We start from the raw sequence: 17,659 nt of genomic DNA on the forward strand, positions 1-17,659 counted from the left end.
TGACATCCAAGAACACTTCAGAGATTTATTTTCTTTTCAACAAGGCTTTGTTCTTAGAAATAAAGAAGCTGCTGAATTTGTATATGTGAAGAATCAATGAACTCGAACCCCAGAAATGTTCAACTTTGCTTCAAGCAGGTTCTATATTCAGGAGAAACAACTTTAGGAGTGAGCTCTTCCTCTTTTAAATTTTTTAAGGCGGGGGGGGGGCCTCCAAATGGATGCTTGGATTTTCATGCCAAAACGATTTCCTCTTCAGCTGTTGATAGGCACCCTTAGGTAGATGAAGTCCCTCTTCTTAAGGCACTCTGAAGTGGTCCTCAACTTTTTAGTTAGAAGAGACTGCACCTAGTTTTGATCCTTCCCTCAGAATATGTGGCAAAATCTGCCCAGAGGAGGATGTATCCTTCTGAGATCCCCAACATGTGTGTTAGAAAGAACAAAGCTCTTGGTGAATGAGGTGCCATGGAACCACTGGGCTTGACCACCACCTAAGCCATCCATCAGGACTGCCTTATCACCTCTCTCATGCCCTGCACGCCGAAATTTCTTCCTTAGTTCACCTAGATTTATCTTTATCCTTCATTCATGTCACATTTATCGTGTGTCTCTTAGCATAGCTGTGTCCTGGGACAGTGAGGGCGGGAGGAGGCAGAGGCACTGCTTCTGCCCATGAGACGGTCATCATTTCACTGGGAGACAAAACAACACAAGAGAGAAGTTTATCAGGAGTGTGCTTGGTGGGTATTCCAAGAAAGGAAGGACGCTCATGGACGGACTGAGCAGGAAAAGCGTCCCAGAGCAGGTGGGCCTTTCAGTCCAGGAACAGGAGGCTGAGTATGGACATGGCCATACCCAGACGAAGGAACAAGGCCCCCTGGGCTGGCGTCAGTTGGACGCTCCTTCAAATTGACGAGCTAAAAATATTTGCTTGATGTGTATCTGGAAGAGAGACTGAGGACTCCCTGCAGAGGGTGTCCAGGACCAAGAGGGGCAGAGCTCATGGCCTCTATCGCCTCTGCAATTCCACTCCCCAAATTCGCCCACCCCGCCCAGCAAGCCCAAAGCCGTGCAGTCAGTTACCTGGTCACGTGCTCAGTGACCTTCGGATGTAACTTCTCATGTCCCCTGGGAGTCTTACCACCCATCCGAGGTGCTCTTTCTGTGTTCTAGTAAATATACATTTCTTCATCTCATTCCATTTCTAATGAGGTTTTAGCCCCCTGTGGTCTTTTCTGGGACAGCTGCCTGGCTGGGATGATGTGAGAAATAGGCAAATACTTGGCTCGGTGCCTAGAGAAAAGGAACAGGCTAAAGAAGAGAAAATGGGGTCTAGGGACACCGCATTTGTCTATTTCCTCCTATGTTCCAGGCCAGTGCTTGGTGTCTTACAGGCACACACTCAGGTATTCTCTGTAACATCACTGCAAGGCAGGTGTTGTGATCCCATTTAATAGGTGAAGGGGCTACATAGAGGCTAACACACTTGCCCGTAGGCAGCTAATAAGGAGTGGAGCTTGGATAGAGATACAATACAGGGTTAGGATGGACTGCGGGGGAGTGAAGCTTAGAGTCAGGGAGGGCCACGAGGAACCACGAGAAAGCTGGCTACAAGGGAGGGGCAGTGAGCTGGAAACGGGGCATATGAGACAGAACCACAGGCAAAGAAAGAATAGGCTTTCGTGACTCTGCCACCTGCGAGGGTCAGGAGTAATGTTGGAGGGAGAGGAAAAGAAGTTTCTGGTCCTGAGAAAGCACTTGGTGACACCGAAACCTGGATGTCAAGTAGGGGCATGGATTTGAAGGGAAAGACGTTGAGTCTGTTGTGTCTGAGGTTCTGGAAGGACTGCAGTCTAGGCTCCTGGTCCTTGCTGGAGAGTGGTCGGTGCTGGGTCAGAGGACTGGCCTTGTGTTGAGGTACTGAAGATCATAGATGGGACCCTCCAGGCAAGGAAGCAGAGCAGTCCACTGGACGCTGGACCTTTGGGACCACCATTCTGTGTCTCTCACAATACAATACCACTGCAGTGGGGCCTCTGCTGCCTCTGAGGCAGAGCATGGGAGAACGGAAGGGATGTTTTCGGTTGTTCCAGTGACTGGACGAGGCCACCCGTCTTCAATAGGCATACAGGGTATACGGGGATTCAAGATGTCCTACCATGCACGAGACAGTTCTGCACAACTTATATGGACCCGTAAATAGATTTTTCACCTAAATGAATATCCAATGCAATATTTAGAAATCAAGAGGAATCCAGAGTAATCTTTTGGTCTCTGAGCTTAGAATCTAACTACAGTTTCCATATATACATATACCTTTTGTGCCATTTAAATGTATACTCAGTTTCACAAGAATGAAAATAAAAAAATTGTACTTTGTTTCGCTCTCACTTGACTGACTTGTTCCATTTCAGAAAATCACATCTCTGATGGCCACATGGTTGCTAGAATTTGAGTTAGTTCTCTGCATTAATAGTGATCCCATTAAGGGTGATTCTGCATATGTATTCAAGCATCTGATTATTTTGTCTTCAAGTACTCATGTCTAGCCATAAGTTGAAATACATTTTTTCCCCTGGAGATTCTTTTCTTTTATCCTTCACATTATAGTTAGGTCATTATATTGATTTTTTTTACATTATACATATAGATGAGTTATTTTATCCATAACTTTCATTTCAGGAGAGTGAAGGAGGTGTTACAAATTAGTTGTTACAAGGCAGCGTTGGGACTAATGGAGTTAAGAACTACTGGTTCTAAACTAGCACCATACTATAGAAATGTAATACAAGCCACAAATTAAATTCTAAGTTTTCTAGCAGCTATCTTAAAAACATTAAAAGTATGGAATATTATGCAACCTTCAAAAGGAAAGAAATCATGTCACATCCTACAACATAGGTGAACCTTGAGGACATTATGCTAAGTGAAATAAGCCAGTCACAAAAAGACAAATACTATATGATTCCACTTATATGAGGTATCTAAAGTAGTCAGGGCTTCCCTGGTGGCGCAGTGGTTGAGAATCCGCCTGCCGATGCAGGAGACACGGGTTCGTGCCCCGGTCTGGGAAGATCCCACATGCCGCGGAGCAGCTGGGCCCATGAGCCATGGCCGCTGAGCCTGCGCATCCGGAGCCTGTGCTCCGCAATGGGAGAGGCCACAACAGTGAGAGGCCCACATACCGGGAATAAATAAATAAATAAATAAAATAAAGTAGTCAGATTCTTAGGAACAGAAAGTAGAATGATGGTTGTCAAGGATTAGGGGGGAGAAGGAAAAGGGGAGTTGTTATCTAATGGATATGGAGTTACAGATTTGCCAGATGAAAAAGTTCTGGAGAGCTGTATTTGTGAATATAATTAACACACTGAACTGTACACTTAAAAACAGTTAAGATGATAAACGTGTGTCATGTGTTATTTGTTTTTTACCAAAATTTAAAAAAAATAAAAGGAGAAAGTAAAATTTATTTTTATATTATGTATTTATTTAACCCAGTATATTCCAAAATGCTATTATTTCAACGTACAATTGAAATATCAACTTCAATTAATCAACAGAACTATCAATGCGATATTTTATATTCTTTTTCTCATACAAAGTCTTTGAAATCTGTGTGTACTTTGTACCTACAGCACCTATCAAGCCAGACTAGCCACATTTCTAGCACTCGATAGCCACATGTGGTTAGTGGTTACCATACTGGACGGCAAAGTCCTGGATAATAGCTAACACTGGTTGAGCAGACCTTAAGTGCCAGGTGCGGCTGTTAATGCTTCCCATGGAATGACTCATTTAATCATCATAACGGCCCTATGAGACAGACACAATTATTGTCCCCGTTACATATGAGGAAACTGAAACTCAGAAAGTTTGAGTCTCTGGCCTGAGGTCACACACCACTGTGACCCCGAGCAGAAAGCTGAACCTGGTTCCAGAGCCCTGACTTTATTTTTATTTTTTTGGCTGCGTTGGGTCTTTGTCGCTGCGTGCAGCCTTTCTCTAGTTGCGGTGAGCAGGGGCTACTCTTTGATGCAGTGGCTTCTCTTGTTGCGGAGCACGGGCTCTAGGCGCACGGGCTTCAGCAGTTGTGGAGCGTGCGCTCCAGTAGTTGCGGCTCGCGGGCTCTAGAGCGCAGGTTCAGTAGTTGTGGCGCACGGGCTTAGTTGCTCCGCAGCACGTGGGATCTTCCCGGACCAGGGCTCGAGCCCGTGTCCCCTGCATTGGCAGGTGGATTCTTAACCACTGAGCCACCAGGGAAGCCCCCAGAGCCCTGTCTTAACCACTGTGCTACAGGTGCCTTTGTAAGACTTTTCCCTCAGACTCCTTTTCCAGCCACTGGGAGTCTGCACAGCCCTGGCAGGGCTTCAGGTAGCAGGAACCTGGCTGGCCCACCAGGTAGGCTCGTTTTCCCAGCCGTTCCTGAGGAGCATGGCCGAGGCGCTGGCCAGCCCTTCTGAGAAACAGAAAGACACCTGTGCTTGCCTCACGACCCCTGCAACCTTCTCTATTCTTCTCTGTATTTCCATTAGGAGAAGTGGTGCGTCTGGCAGAGAAAGACAAATATCATATGATATCACTTACATGTGGAATCTAAAATATGATACAAATGAACTTATTTACAAAACCGAAACAGACTCACAGACATAGAAAACAAACTCACGGTTACCATAGGGAAAAGGTGGGTAGGGATAAATTAGGAGTTTGGGATTAACAGACACACACTACTATATATAAAATAGAAAACAACAACAAAGGTCCTACTGTATAGCCAGGGACCTATAGCCAATATCTTGTAATAAATTAATATGGAAAAGAATATGAAAAAGAACATATATATATGAGAAACTAAATCACTTTGCTGTACACCAGAAACTAACACAACATTGTAAATCAACTATACTTCAACTAAAACAAACAAAAAAAAGAAGTTGGTCTGGGCAAAGACAAAACACAGATGGGGCAGAAAGACTGTCCCAACCCATGCATCTAATAAAAACTTGCTACCAGGACCTTGCTGGCGAATTATCTGCATTCCAATAACTTCTTCTCCTGGGTTTTCCTTAATAAAGATAGATTTCTTCATTTCCTGGGACTCCCTCAAGATTATACTGACAACTTCCCCATTAATTACCAAACTATGCCCCATCACAAAATGATTACATTTGCTTCCTAGCTAAACACCTCCCCTCACTGATGAAAAGTCTCATTTCAACTAATATGCTTTTAACTTGCTTCATTTCAACACCTCCATAGTGGCTACTAATGAGCTGACTCCTTGCCCAGCTGGTCCTTCCGCCTTTTCTTGTGTTCTGTTCCAAGACCAATTTAGATCTGTCGGAACAGGAAAGGGGAGGGCTGGCCCTTTTAATCATAGACTTGGCTGGAGCCTTCTTGAGGGATGAGGACACACGACCTTGAGCCCGAGCCCCCCACAAAAGTGAGACTCCGCTTGCAGCTTCCAGAAACACGAGAATTGCCTAGGAGTGCGGCCACTGAAGTAAACCGGCCTCCCAGTTTCGACTGAGCAGCTCAACGAGTCAGGTAATTATACCCAGATTCCCTTTACAGGGGCCTCTTAATTATTATTTAATAAAGAGATGATACCAGGCTGTAACCCGCGAAGCCGGCGGCATTATAAGCACCTCACTGGAGAAGTGCCTCCCCTCAGACATTGTCCTCCTCTGGCAGGGAGACGGGGTGCTTTGAAAGGACACCTCATCCTTGCTTTTGAGAATATCATGTGCCAAGCAACTCCTTTTCCTGGCACTGTCTTCTCTGGGGTGTCAGATGGGTCCCTTCACTGGAGGGCTGTGAATCAGGTCAGTCGGTTCCTCTGAGTAACCCTGATCTCATTCTGCTGGCAGCAGGCAGTAGCCCGAGGCCCTGCTGCCTTCTGGAGGCTGCCCACTCGTGTGGGCAGGAAGAGCTCCCCTAGTTCGCACTGTGAGCCAGGTTCCGTTCTAGGTGCTCTCGATGCCCGTCTCCTTAAATGTTCACATGGGCCTCTTGATATATGTGTCCCACCCCATTTTACAGATAAGGAAACTGAGACTCACTGGATTGCCCAAGGTCACTAATGGAACTGGGAGAGCTGGGATTTGAACCTACGTCTATATTATTCCAGAGCATAAGGGCTTAACTCCTGTACCATACTGCTAGGAAGAAAGAATTACTTGGACCATGTTTTCTTTGGTAGATTATCAGAGAACTTTAGTAGATTATCTAAGGACATCCATTTTCAACAATATTGATGGTACATCATGCTCTTGGTCCCTAACCAGGGACATGTCCAGTAATCATGGTTTCCCCGTCCCCGTCCCCGTCCCAGCAGAGCATTCATTAGACCAGAGATGGACCCGTCATCCTGGCCAGACCAGTAGGAGTTCTTCCCTGGAAATTTTCAAATTGGAATTGAAGAAAAGGGGGGCCTTACCCACTCTAGTGGGACCAGCCACTAGGTAGATATGAGCTCCAAGGGGCCAGGGGTCATGGTCCAGGCTTGTGGAAAAAGGCAAAGACAGTGTTGACAATACACAGAGAAAGAGAAAAACTTCCAATGGTATTCAAGCCCCTGATTCAAATATCTGGGACACAACAGGTCTATTTCCCACAATTCAGCTGTGTAAGTCAATAAATTTCCCCCTTTTGTCCCAAATAGTCCTCCTAAAGTTTCTATCACTTGTAATAAAACTGCTCTAATACGCCGTGCTCTGGAATTTGGTCTGCTAAGGAGAATGGGGGGCCTCCTAAGGGTTTTGATGTGTAGGGTAGAGAGGCAGCTGTGCCATGGTAGAGAGGAAGGGGATGCTGTGAGCAGGAAGGCAGCGAGGAACCTCTTGCAGTATGGGCAGCAACGGTCCCACGGAGAGATGTCGAGAGCCAGAGCCAAGGCGACTGGGGATGGGGGTCAAGAGATACTTAGTTGATAGAAGGTTTTAGATTTGATGATTGATTAAAATTGGGAAGATGATATTGGAGATGCCCAAGATGATTCTTAAGTGGATGGTGATGCCATTAGCTGAATGGGAAACACAGGAGACACACTGTACTCAGAGGAGGTGAGTGGTGAAGCAATAGGTAATAAGCTTGACCATGGAGAGTTGACTGGTGTCCAGCTGCATGTGGCTCCTTTAAGAGGCATGATATGTTCTGGCACCGTGACCAAGGTGTGCTCTGGCAATCACCTGCTGGTCACAGCCTCAGTCCTGACTTGCTCATGCTAACCTGTGCCTCACACCCCTTTCCATCCTGCTCTCAGCTCCCAGTCACCAAGTGGTGTTATTTTTTGTCCTTGCATCACCTTCCAGATTTGTCAGAACTGCTATTGTCTTCCTGATAGGACTTTGGCTCCTTTCCATGGGATTCTGTCCTTCCTGCCGCTCAGTTGAATTGAGCTGCCTTGGATAACTCCCCCGCTGGAGTGGTGGGGAAGGATGGCTAGCACTGTTAAAAACAAACAAAGGAATCGTGCTGCAGGAAACTGACTCCAGCCAATTTGGCTCCTTATAATTGTTAGGCTTTTTGTGCAGGGTATCTATAGCCTACCATTGTTAAAGGGAGATGAGGATTATAGATCTCCTCCACCACGACTGTCCAACTAAGGGGTTGGTTGCATTGGGTAGGTTGCATTGAAAGCAAGACCCAGACCAAATTCTGCTATACATACAAATATTTACTAATAAGGAGGCACTACAAACATGCACAATCTTTTTTCCCCAAGTTTGCTCTCTGTCTGACACACACCTTGTATAAAGAGACAATATTCTAGTGGCAGAATTCATCTGGGCTACTAGTCAGAATCAGGCAACAGCCTCATCTGTTAAGTGAGGCACAGAGATTAGGTGGAATCTTAGGCATGGCGAGCCATTATGAAGGGTGTAAGCCCTTGAGCTTGCAAAAGACTTACACTCTGTTCATGTAACCATGAAGAGCCCGTATTGTATTCCTAGCTATCCACCATATCTTTCTCACCGTTCATTTAAACAGTGAAAATTATTTCTAAACCCATTATACAAATGAAAAAACTCTCTAGTGAGGATGGAAGATAAAGATTGCTGAAACTCTACCCAGAAATAAACCCACGCATATATGGCCAACTAGTTTTTGACAAGGGGGCTAAGAAGACTCAGTGGGGAAAGGATAGTCTCTCCAATAACTGGTGATGGGAAAACTGGATCATCGCATGCAGAAGAATGAAATTGGATCCCTATCTTACTCCACTCACAAAAACTAACTCAAAGTGGATTAAAGACTTAAATGCAACACCCAAAACTATGAAATTGCTAGAGGAAAACATAGGGAGAAAGCCCCTGACATTGGTCTGGGCAAAGACTTTTTTTTTTGGATATGACATTAAAAGCAGTTAGCAACAAAAGCAAAAACAACCAAGTGAGACTATATCAAACTAAAAAGTTTTTGCACAAAAAAGGGAAAAATCATCAAAATACAAAGGAGAACAGGAGAAAATAGTTGCAAACCAAATATGGAACAGGAGAAAATATTTGCAAACTGTCTATCGGATAAGGCGTTAATATCCAAAATATAGAAAGAACTCATACAACTCAATAGCAAAAAACCGAACAATCCAATTTAAAAATGGGCAAAGGAGTTGAATAGACATTTTTCCAAAGAAGACACACAAATTAAAAATAGAACTACCATATGATCCAGGAACCTTCCTTCTGGGTGTATATCCAAAGAAAATGAAAACTCCAACTCAAAGAGATATTTGTGCCCCCATGTTCATCGCAACATCATTTACAATAGCCAAGACGTGGAAACAACCTAAGTGTCCATATAAAGTGACTATATAAAGAAGATGTGTATATATATCATATATATGATATATATATATGATATACAAATATATATGATATATTTATATACAAACATATATATATCATATATATATATATATATACAAACATTATTTACTTGTAAAAAAGAAGGAAATCCTGCCTTTGCAACAACATGGATGGACCTTGAGGACATTATGCTAAGTGAAATAAGTCAGATACAGAAAGACATATTTTATGTTCTCACTTACATGAGGAATCTTAAAAAGTCAAACTCATACAAATAGAGAATAGAAGGATGGTTGCCAAGGGCCGGGGGTGGGGAAGGTAAGAGGTGTTGGTCAAAGGTACAAACTCCCAGCAATAAGATGAATAAATTCGGGGGATCCAATGTACAGCATGTGACTATAATTAACCATATTGTATTATATATTTGAAAGTTGTTAATTGAGCAGATTTTAAATTTTATCACCCCCAAAAAACAATGGTAATTATGTGAGGGGACAAATGTGTTAACTAACTTTATTGTAGTAATCACTTTGTGACATATACATGGATCAAATCATCACATTGTACACCTTATAATTACATATATTATGAGTCAGTAATATCTCAATAAAGCTGGAAAGGAAAAAAAGATGGCCGAAGCTCCTGTAGAAGGTACATCTGGAGTGTGACATCCAGTTAGCATCTATCAAAGCTTATAAACACTCTGGAATGTGTATTCCTGAGCAGGGCACTTCAGATGTTAACAACTTGCTCCTAGGATGTAGATTAAAAGTAACAGATCCAAAAAAAAAAAAAGTAACAGATACATCTCTCTGTCTAGGCTGAAGTATTTGAAACTAAATTGTATGTAATATAATTCATGCCATGTAGTCACCTCAGAACCTTTGGAGAAGTATTCTCTGCATACAATGTCTTCACCCCCTTCTCACCCATTTGCCTGGCTAACTCTTATTCAACCTTCAAGATTTAGAATGGCTGTCACCTCCTCCAGGAAGACTTCCCTGATCCTCCACCACCCCCACCAAGGCAAAGTTGAGTGACTCTCATGTCTCCTGTAGCATCTGTGCTAACTTTTCATCATTGGGAATCAACTGGTCTTTTCCATATCAATTGACTGTAATCCCCAGTCCTTTTACCCCTAGTGCCAAGCAGAATACCTGGCCATTAGCACAAACTCAATTTGTTTGTAAAATTGAATTTAACTCAAATAAGAAAACACTTTTGTTTTTCTGTCTCATTGCTTCTCAGCCATGTATTGGAAAAGGAATCACCAGTGATCATTTGTTGGCCAAAGATAGATAACTGATGAGAAGGAAATGAAGGAGACGTGGCCCTGGATAGACTGTAAGTATGAGAATAATTTGGAAGTGACCAAATGTAGAACCATTTTTAGTTTGATTTCTCCTTTAAACGCTCCAAGTCTTCACTGAGTTTGCACTCAGGGTGGGCTCTGGAGCTGGAGTAGCGGCAAGTATCTTCTGTACTGGCTGATCTCTGATATTTATCCTGAAGAGAAGAAAGCAACCACGAACCTTAATCACTTGATGCTTCCCTAGGAGTCCCGCAATTTCTAGTGGAGAGGAGGCTGGTGAGGTGCTGTCTGCCAGACAGAAAGCCCATCAGGAGGACGCTGACCTCATGTTGTCCAAATACACAGACCTGGACTTGACATTGGCCAAAGTGCAGCTAAATAAATGGTGGTAAAATGATGTCCCACCTATTCAGCCCACATCAAAGTGGCTACATGTGGTTTTCAACGGTAGAAAATAGACTCAGCAGAACTACTGAGATACGGCCCGTTTATTCCTTATAGGGACTCTATTCCTTCACAGCTGTAGACCTGTGATTCTAAGTAAGACCAAGTCTGTATCTCATTGGATATTTTGTCTCATTTAAATAGCGAAGAAGGAGAAAGGATGGCGTGGAATTTATGCATTCAAAACAGGTAAAGTTTACACTTTGGGATTATATGGAAAATACCGTGAGCAAACGACTACTATCCCCAGAGGCCCCAGGAAAGGGACTGGAGGCTGGGGAGGGTCACGATTCCTGTCTCTCTTCTGCACCCACAGCCTCGACTTTCTCTCCACCTCAACCCCCTTAGCCCGAAACCACACAAAGTCACGCCAGAATCAGCACTCTGGGCGGGATAGCAATGCAGGACAATTCTATAACCCAGAGCGGAAAACCATGGTGCTGGGAAGTCGACTGAGCAGTAGCCACCTAGGGTACCCGGCCTGTTTTCAGGTAGAGCCGGATGCGTATGCATGGCCTGGGGCTGGTTATGCTTCCTTGTGGGGAACAAGGGATCCTCTGAAGAGCTCTTGGATAAAAGCTCTTTACATGAAGCTCATTCCGCGAATGAAATCTGGTGTGTCTGTGTTCTTTGCCCTGGTAAGTAGCAAAAATGGTCAGAGACAATAATTAAAGGCCCCCAAGCCCTCATCTGAAATTCAGGATTTCTCAGATTTTAGAAAGGTAACTCAGTAGCTGACACCTCAGGAAGTGATCACACGAACATTTCTGCAGCAAATGTACGACTATTCATTCCTTTGTGAAGCTGCAAAGACGACAAAGAGCTCAGGTCAATCTGGGTCAAGTCAGAATGATGAAAAACTTTTGGTATTCAGAGCTGTCTGAATCAAAATGTTTGAATAAGAGATCATGGACCTGTAATAACGTTTTCCTGAAGGGCTTAGCTGTCTTGAGAAGAGAGACTCTGATTTCCACTACCTCATTTAGGGAGCCACGTAGCAGCACGCAGCTTCAGGCTCAGAATGCTGACATCCTTCAGGGGAACCAGTGGCAACTCCCTCCCCCCTGCATTTCCTTCCCAGGGATTTTAAGACTCTGCGTGTGTCTTTTCATTTTTTCTTTCTTTCTGCATTGTGCTTAAGGCAGTGTTGGCTTCATTGCTCCCGTGGATACCCACAAAGTGAGGCAAGCCAGGATAATGGTTAAGGGCTAAGACCTCATAGTCAGAAGGAGCTTGGTTAAAATCCTACCTCTGACACCTTTTAGCTGTTTGTTGGATATTAGGAGGCTGCTTGACCTCTCTGAACCTCAGCTTATTCAGCTATAAACCCTCGTGCAGGGCTGTTATAAGAATTAAATGAGGCTTTAAGATTGCTGACATTTATGGAATGCTTGCTCTGTACCAAGCACATATTAAGGGTTCTACATGAAGGGTTATTCTATAAAGCAGATACCATCCTTATTTGATAGATGAAGAAACTGAGCCTTGGAAAGCTGGACTAACTGGAGCCATATTGCTATCAAATGGAGAAGCTGGCATTCAACGCTGAGTTGTCTAACCACTGGTACTCTCAACCACTCTGCTATAATGGCTCATTGGATGGTTGGTGAAATGTTTTGCATGGTTTCTGAAACAGAGTGAACTCTCAGTGTATGATAACTACGATATCATAGTAATGATGATGACGTTAAAGGAGAACTGAGTTTAAGCTGAATCTAGAGGCAGACCATTGAGTGACTTGGTTTTCATTGTCAACAATTACCCAAGTGGTGCTCTTGACTCGACAGCCTAGGGAGAACCCCCCCCCCCCAGAGCTCTGTCTACATCCTTTTTAAGTAGAGTCTCACATATACCTGGCTCAGGGATTTTTTAAATGTTATCAATCTGTCTTCCATGCCCTCTAGTATAGCACTACTGTTTTAGGTCAGGTTCCTTGGGAAACAGACTCACAGGCAGAAAATTGATTGGCAAGTGCTCTAGGGATCAATGCCTATGGGGAATGAAGGCTGAAGGACTGAGCAGAGGGAAGAATTGCACTGCAGTGCAGTCCCAACAAAGACCTCAGTCTATCCCACCCAGAGCACTGGGGCTAAGATGGTCTGTGGTGGGCAGAAATTTAAGATACTCCCAAGATTCCTGCCCTCTGGTGTACATGCCTTGTGCAATTCCTTTACCTTGAGTGCAGGCAGAAGCTGTGAATATGATGGACTATCACACCCATGGTTAAGCTACTAATCAATTGACTTGGAGTTAATAAAAAGGGAGATTATCTGGGTGGGCCTGACCTAATCAGATGAGGCCATAAGTGGATCTGAGCCCTTCCAAGCATGAGAGGGAATATGGGAAGGGCCACATAGCAGGAAATAGCAGGAAGGCCCTAGGAAACTGAGAATGGTCTCTGGTTGACAGTCAGCCAGGAAATGGGAGAGCAGTCCTACAGCCACAAGGAACTGAGTCTGCCAACTCCTGGTTGAACTTGGAAGAAGACCCCCAAGCCTCAGATGAGACCCCCAAGCTCTGGCTGGCACCTTGGGTTCAGCCTGTGAGACCTGAGCAGGAGATCCAGTTGTGCTATGCTTGGACTTCTGACCTGTGAGATGATAAAGGGGTGTGGTTTTTGCTTTATTTTTTAATTAAACATTTTATTTTGAGATAATTGTACAGTCATGCGCAGTTGTAAGAAACAGTACAGAGAGATCCTTTGTATCCTTTACCCAGTTTCTCCCAAGGGTAACATCTTGCAAAGCTGTAGTACGAGATCACAACCAGAATATTGACATTGAGACAGTCAAGACACAGAGCAATACCATCACTACATCCTGTAGTCCTTTTATAGCCAGGCCCCCTTGCCTCCTGCATCTCTTTTCCCCATTTATCTTCGACTCTCAGCAATCACTAATCCATTTTGCATTTCTGTAATTTTGTCATTTCAAGAATGATATGTAAATGTAGTAATATAATATGTAACACACAACTTGTTGTGTGTATCAATGGTTCATTCCATTTTTACTGCTGTGAAGTATTCCATGATATGAATGTACCACAGTGTGTTTAGCCGTTCACCTGTTGAAGGACATCTCGGTTGTTTACAGTTTGAGCCTGCTACCAGAAAAGCTGCTTTGAACATTCGTGTACAGCCTTTTGTTTGAACGTGTTCCCATTTCTCTGCAAAAATTTCTCTGGGATTGAAACTCTGGATCATACGGTAATTGCATTTTTAGTTATTTAAGAAACTGCCAAACTTTTCCAAAGTGGCTATACCATTTTACCTTCCCACCAACAATGTATAAGTGATCAGGTTTAATGCCGTCACTATGTTTTATTTTAGATTTTCTGATACATGTATAGTGATAACTCATTGTGGTTTTAATTTACATTTCCCTAATGGCTAGTGATGTTGAGCATCTTTTCACACACTTATTTACCATCTCTATATCCTCTTCAGCAAAGCTGTAGTACGAGAATGCCTTTTCCCCCAAATCTAATTGGTTTTCTTTTATTATTTACTGTTGAATTTTGAGACATCTTTATGTATTCTAGATGCTATTCCTTTGGCAGAAGTATGGTTTGCAGATGTATTGTCTCACTGTCTGAAGGTTGTCTTGTCATTCTCATAACAGGATACTTACAAAGCAAATTTTTAAATTTAGAGGAAACTCAATTTTTTTTCTTTTATAGATCATGCTTCTGGTGGCAAATCTAAGAACTCTTTGCTTAGCCTTGGATCCCAAGGATTTTTTTCTGATATTTTCTTTTCTAAAAGTTTCATAGTTTTACATTTTACATTTAAGCCCATGATCCTTTTAAGTTAATTTTTTAATAAGATGTGAGATTTAAGTCGAGGTTCATTGAAAAAGCTAGCCTTCCTCCATTGAACTGCTTTTGTACTTGTGTAAAAAATCAGTTGGGCATATTTGTGTTAATGTATTTCTGGATTCTCTATTCCGTTCCATTGGTTTATGTGTCTATCACTCTGTAAACATCACAGCTCTGTCTTGAAATCAGGTAGACTGATTCCTTCCATCGTATAATTCTTTTACAAAACGATGTTAGCTATTCTGGTTCATCTGCACTTCCTTTATTTATTTATTTTTGGCTGTGTCGAGCCTCCGTTGCTGTGCGCAGGCTTTCTCTAGTTGAAGTGAGCAGGGGGCTACTCTTCGTTGAAGTGGGCGGGCTTCTCATTGCGGTGGCTTCTCTTGTGGAGCATGGGCACTAGCCGTGCCGGCTTTAGTAGCTGCAGCACGCTGGCTCAGTAGTTGTGGCTCGTGGACTCTAGAGCACAGGCTCAGGAGTTGTGACGCACGGGCTTAGCTGCTCTGCGGCATGTGGGATCTTCCCAGACCAGGGATCGAACCTGTGTCCCCTGCATTGGCAGGCGGATTCTTAACCACTGTGCCACCAGGGAAGTCCCCATATATATTTTAGAATACTTTTGTCTATACCTATAAAAAATCTTGCTGGGCTTTTGATAAGAATTGCATTAAAACTGCATTTGGGAGAATTGACCTCTTAATTATGTTGAACCTTCTAATCCATGAGCACGCTATGTCTCCACTTACTGAGATCTTTGGTTTCTTTCAATATTGTTTTCAGTATACAAGTTCCGTAGATGTTTTGTTAGATTTACACTGAAGCATTTTTTTTTTTTTGAGTAATTGAAAATGGCATTGTATTTTGAGTTTTGATGTCCACCTATTCATTGATATGTAGAAATAACAATTGCATAAACAATTGTATATCTAGAAATACAAATGTGTACAATTTTTGTATGTTTATCTTGTATATTGCAACTTTGCTGAACTCACTTATTTGTTCTAGGAGTTGGGTTGTTTTTGTTTGTATGTTTGTTTGTTTGTTTATGGATTCCATGGGATTTACTACAGAGACAACCATGTCATTTGCAAACAGGGACAGTTTTATATCTTCCTTTCTGATCTGTATGCATTTTATTTCCCTTTTGTGTCTTATTAATTTGATCAGAACTTCCAATAATATATTGAGTAAGAGTGGTGAGAACAAACATCCTTTACCTTGTTCTTGATCTTGGGAGGAAAGCATTCCATCTTTCACCATTAAGTGTAATATTAGCTGTAGGCTTTTGATAGATACTTTTCAATAAGTTGAGAAAGTTCCCCTCTACTCCTATTTTCTTCTAAGAGTTTTATCATGAATACATGTTGAATTGAATTTTGTTAAAAATTTTTTTTTGCATCAGTCGATAAGACCGTGTGATTTTTCTTCTTTAGCTATTAATATGGTGGATTACATTGATTGATTTTCAAGTATGGAACAGCCTTGCATTCTTTGAATAAACCTCCTTTGAGAGGGTGAGAAGGACCATTGGGGAATGCTTTGTTGTATTTTAAGCCACCTGAGAACAAATGGTGAGGAGTTCACCAGGCAGTTAAGGAGGGAAAGAACTTCCAGGGTGAGGCATTACAGTTACAAAGGCACTGAGGCATGAAACTGCCTTCTTTGAAAAAATGCAAATATTTCAGGATGTCTGGAGTGTTGAGTCCCAGAGGGAGAGTGGCAGGAGGCGAGGCTAAGATGTAGCAAGGTAGAGCTCCAAGGCTTTGTATGCTGTGCTCAGGACAGTGGGCTTTCACCGAAGGAGATGGAAACCACTGTGAGGTTGGATGTAGGGAATGATCCAGTAAAGTTTGCCTTTTAGAAACCCCATGGAAAGGGAACTGGAGGGCTGAGCCTAGAGAAGGGGAACCAGTAGGAAGAATGCAGGAAAGGAAGGATGGAATCCTGTACCACCACTAACATTGAACTCATTACCTTCCTTCTTCAAATGCTTCTCCTCAGAGCCCCCTGACGCTCCTTATTCATTTGCCCAAGGCCATCTCAAACTCTTCTTTCTTTTGTCTTCTACAGCCAGTTAGTTGGCAGAGCCTCTGTGTCCTCATCCTCTACTGTCCCTTTGCTCTACTCACTGCCACCAACTCAGTGAAACTGGAGTATTCGTATTCTCCTCACTGGCCCCCTACTTCTGCATTTTCTCCACCTCCAATCCATTCTCCATCCTTGCCCCTGTTTTCACCTTTAAAATTCCCTACTCTAATCAGATCACTTCCATTTCTAAAAAACTTCAGAAAGGGTCTGCTTGGTCTGTATCAAATGGAACAGACTCCTGGCTGCCTGGGGGCACCGACTAGGGTCTTAGAGGAACTGCTCTGGAAGGTCTTTGAGGGAAATCTCCTGTGAATTGTCAGGATACCTCCAATGCAAAGGCAGCCATGTGCAGGGCAGAACTTTGGTGCCTGAAAAGATACCTTCTCTTTAGCATGCCTGACCTCCACCAAACTGCTCATGTTTTCTTGCAGCCCTCCTCTCCAGCATACTAGTTCAGACCAGGCGCACAGGGGCACTCAGCATGTACTTGGTGAATTGAACTGAATTGAATGGAGTTCAGCCAGGTTATTGCTTTATTATTATTTGCAATCTAATCTGCATTTCTGGGACTTTTCTTCTCCCTGCTCCTACTTACCTCCCTTCTCTGTGCTTTACTGTTCTTGGCTTGGATTTATGGGAGGCAGGAGTCCTGGCTGTCCTATGGCCACTCAGGACCCCTGGACACTGAGTCTGTACACCAGGATGATCCCGCCAGGCTCTCGGGGCATTTTTTGGTCTAGGTTGTGACCGTCTTAGGGACGGGGACTGACCTGTCTTTGTGATGAGGGTGGGGGAGCATGACACTCCACTCCCTGCTAGCCCAGGGACAGAAGAGTTTTTATTTAGTAAATGAGTGCTAATATTTGGTTACATGCGAAGTCCTCAGGAAGTCATTCCAAGAACACAGTGGACATCCCAGCCTTCAAGTTCCCTGATCCAGTCTCTCACAACCCCCAGCCACACACCTGATCGCCAAAGACTGTATTCTTTACCTTCCTCCACTATCTTCCTTTCCGATCTGCTTCCTAAGCCCTCCCTGAGCCCCTTTTATGTCCCTGCGCAGCCCAGGCATCCACTCTTGGCATTATCTCTGCCTGACTCCTCTCTCTTCCCCTTTTCCTGTTCCGGGTCGTTTGTTCGAAAATATTGTATCTCCATTTATAATAGCCATTAGGGAATTCCTCTCCAA

The 17,659-nt window shown here is 43.4% G+C and overlaps 1 long non-coding RNA gene across 2 annotated transcripts in view; it reads right to left on the bottom strand.

Moving 5' to 3' along the window:
- Positions 1-17,659, bottom strand: part of LOC136792870 (uncharacterized) — a 70,150-nt gene that overhangs the window by 16,314 nt on the left and 36,177 nt on the right. The window contains exon 3 of one of the 2 annotated variants that reach the window (XR_010837421.1): positions 3,495-4,549. The exons of the other annotated variant lie outside the window; for it this stretch is intronic. This is a non-coding gene — a long non-coding RNA (uncharacterized lncRNA). Of the gene's footprint in view, positions 1-3,494; positions 4,550-17,659 lie in introns of those variants that run through there. 2 annotated transcript variants of the gene reach the window in all.

The sequence above is a fragment of the Kogia breviceps genome, chromosome 17, assembly GCF_026419965.1.
Source record: "Kogia breviceps isolate mKogBre1 chromosome 17, mKogBre1 haplotype 1, whole genome shotgun sequence".
In the NCBI taxonomy this organism is placed as follows: domain Eukaryota; kingdom Metazoa; phylum Chordata; class Mammalia; order Artiodactyla; family Physeteridae; genus Kogia; species Kogia breviceps.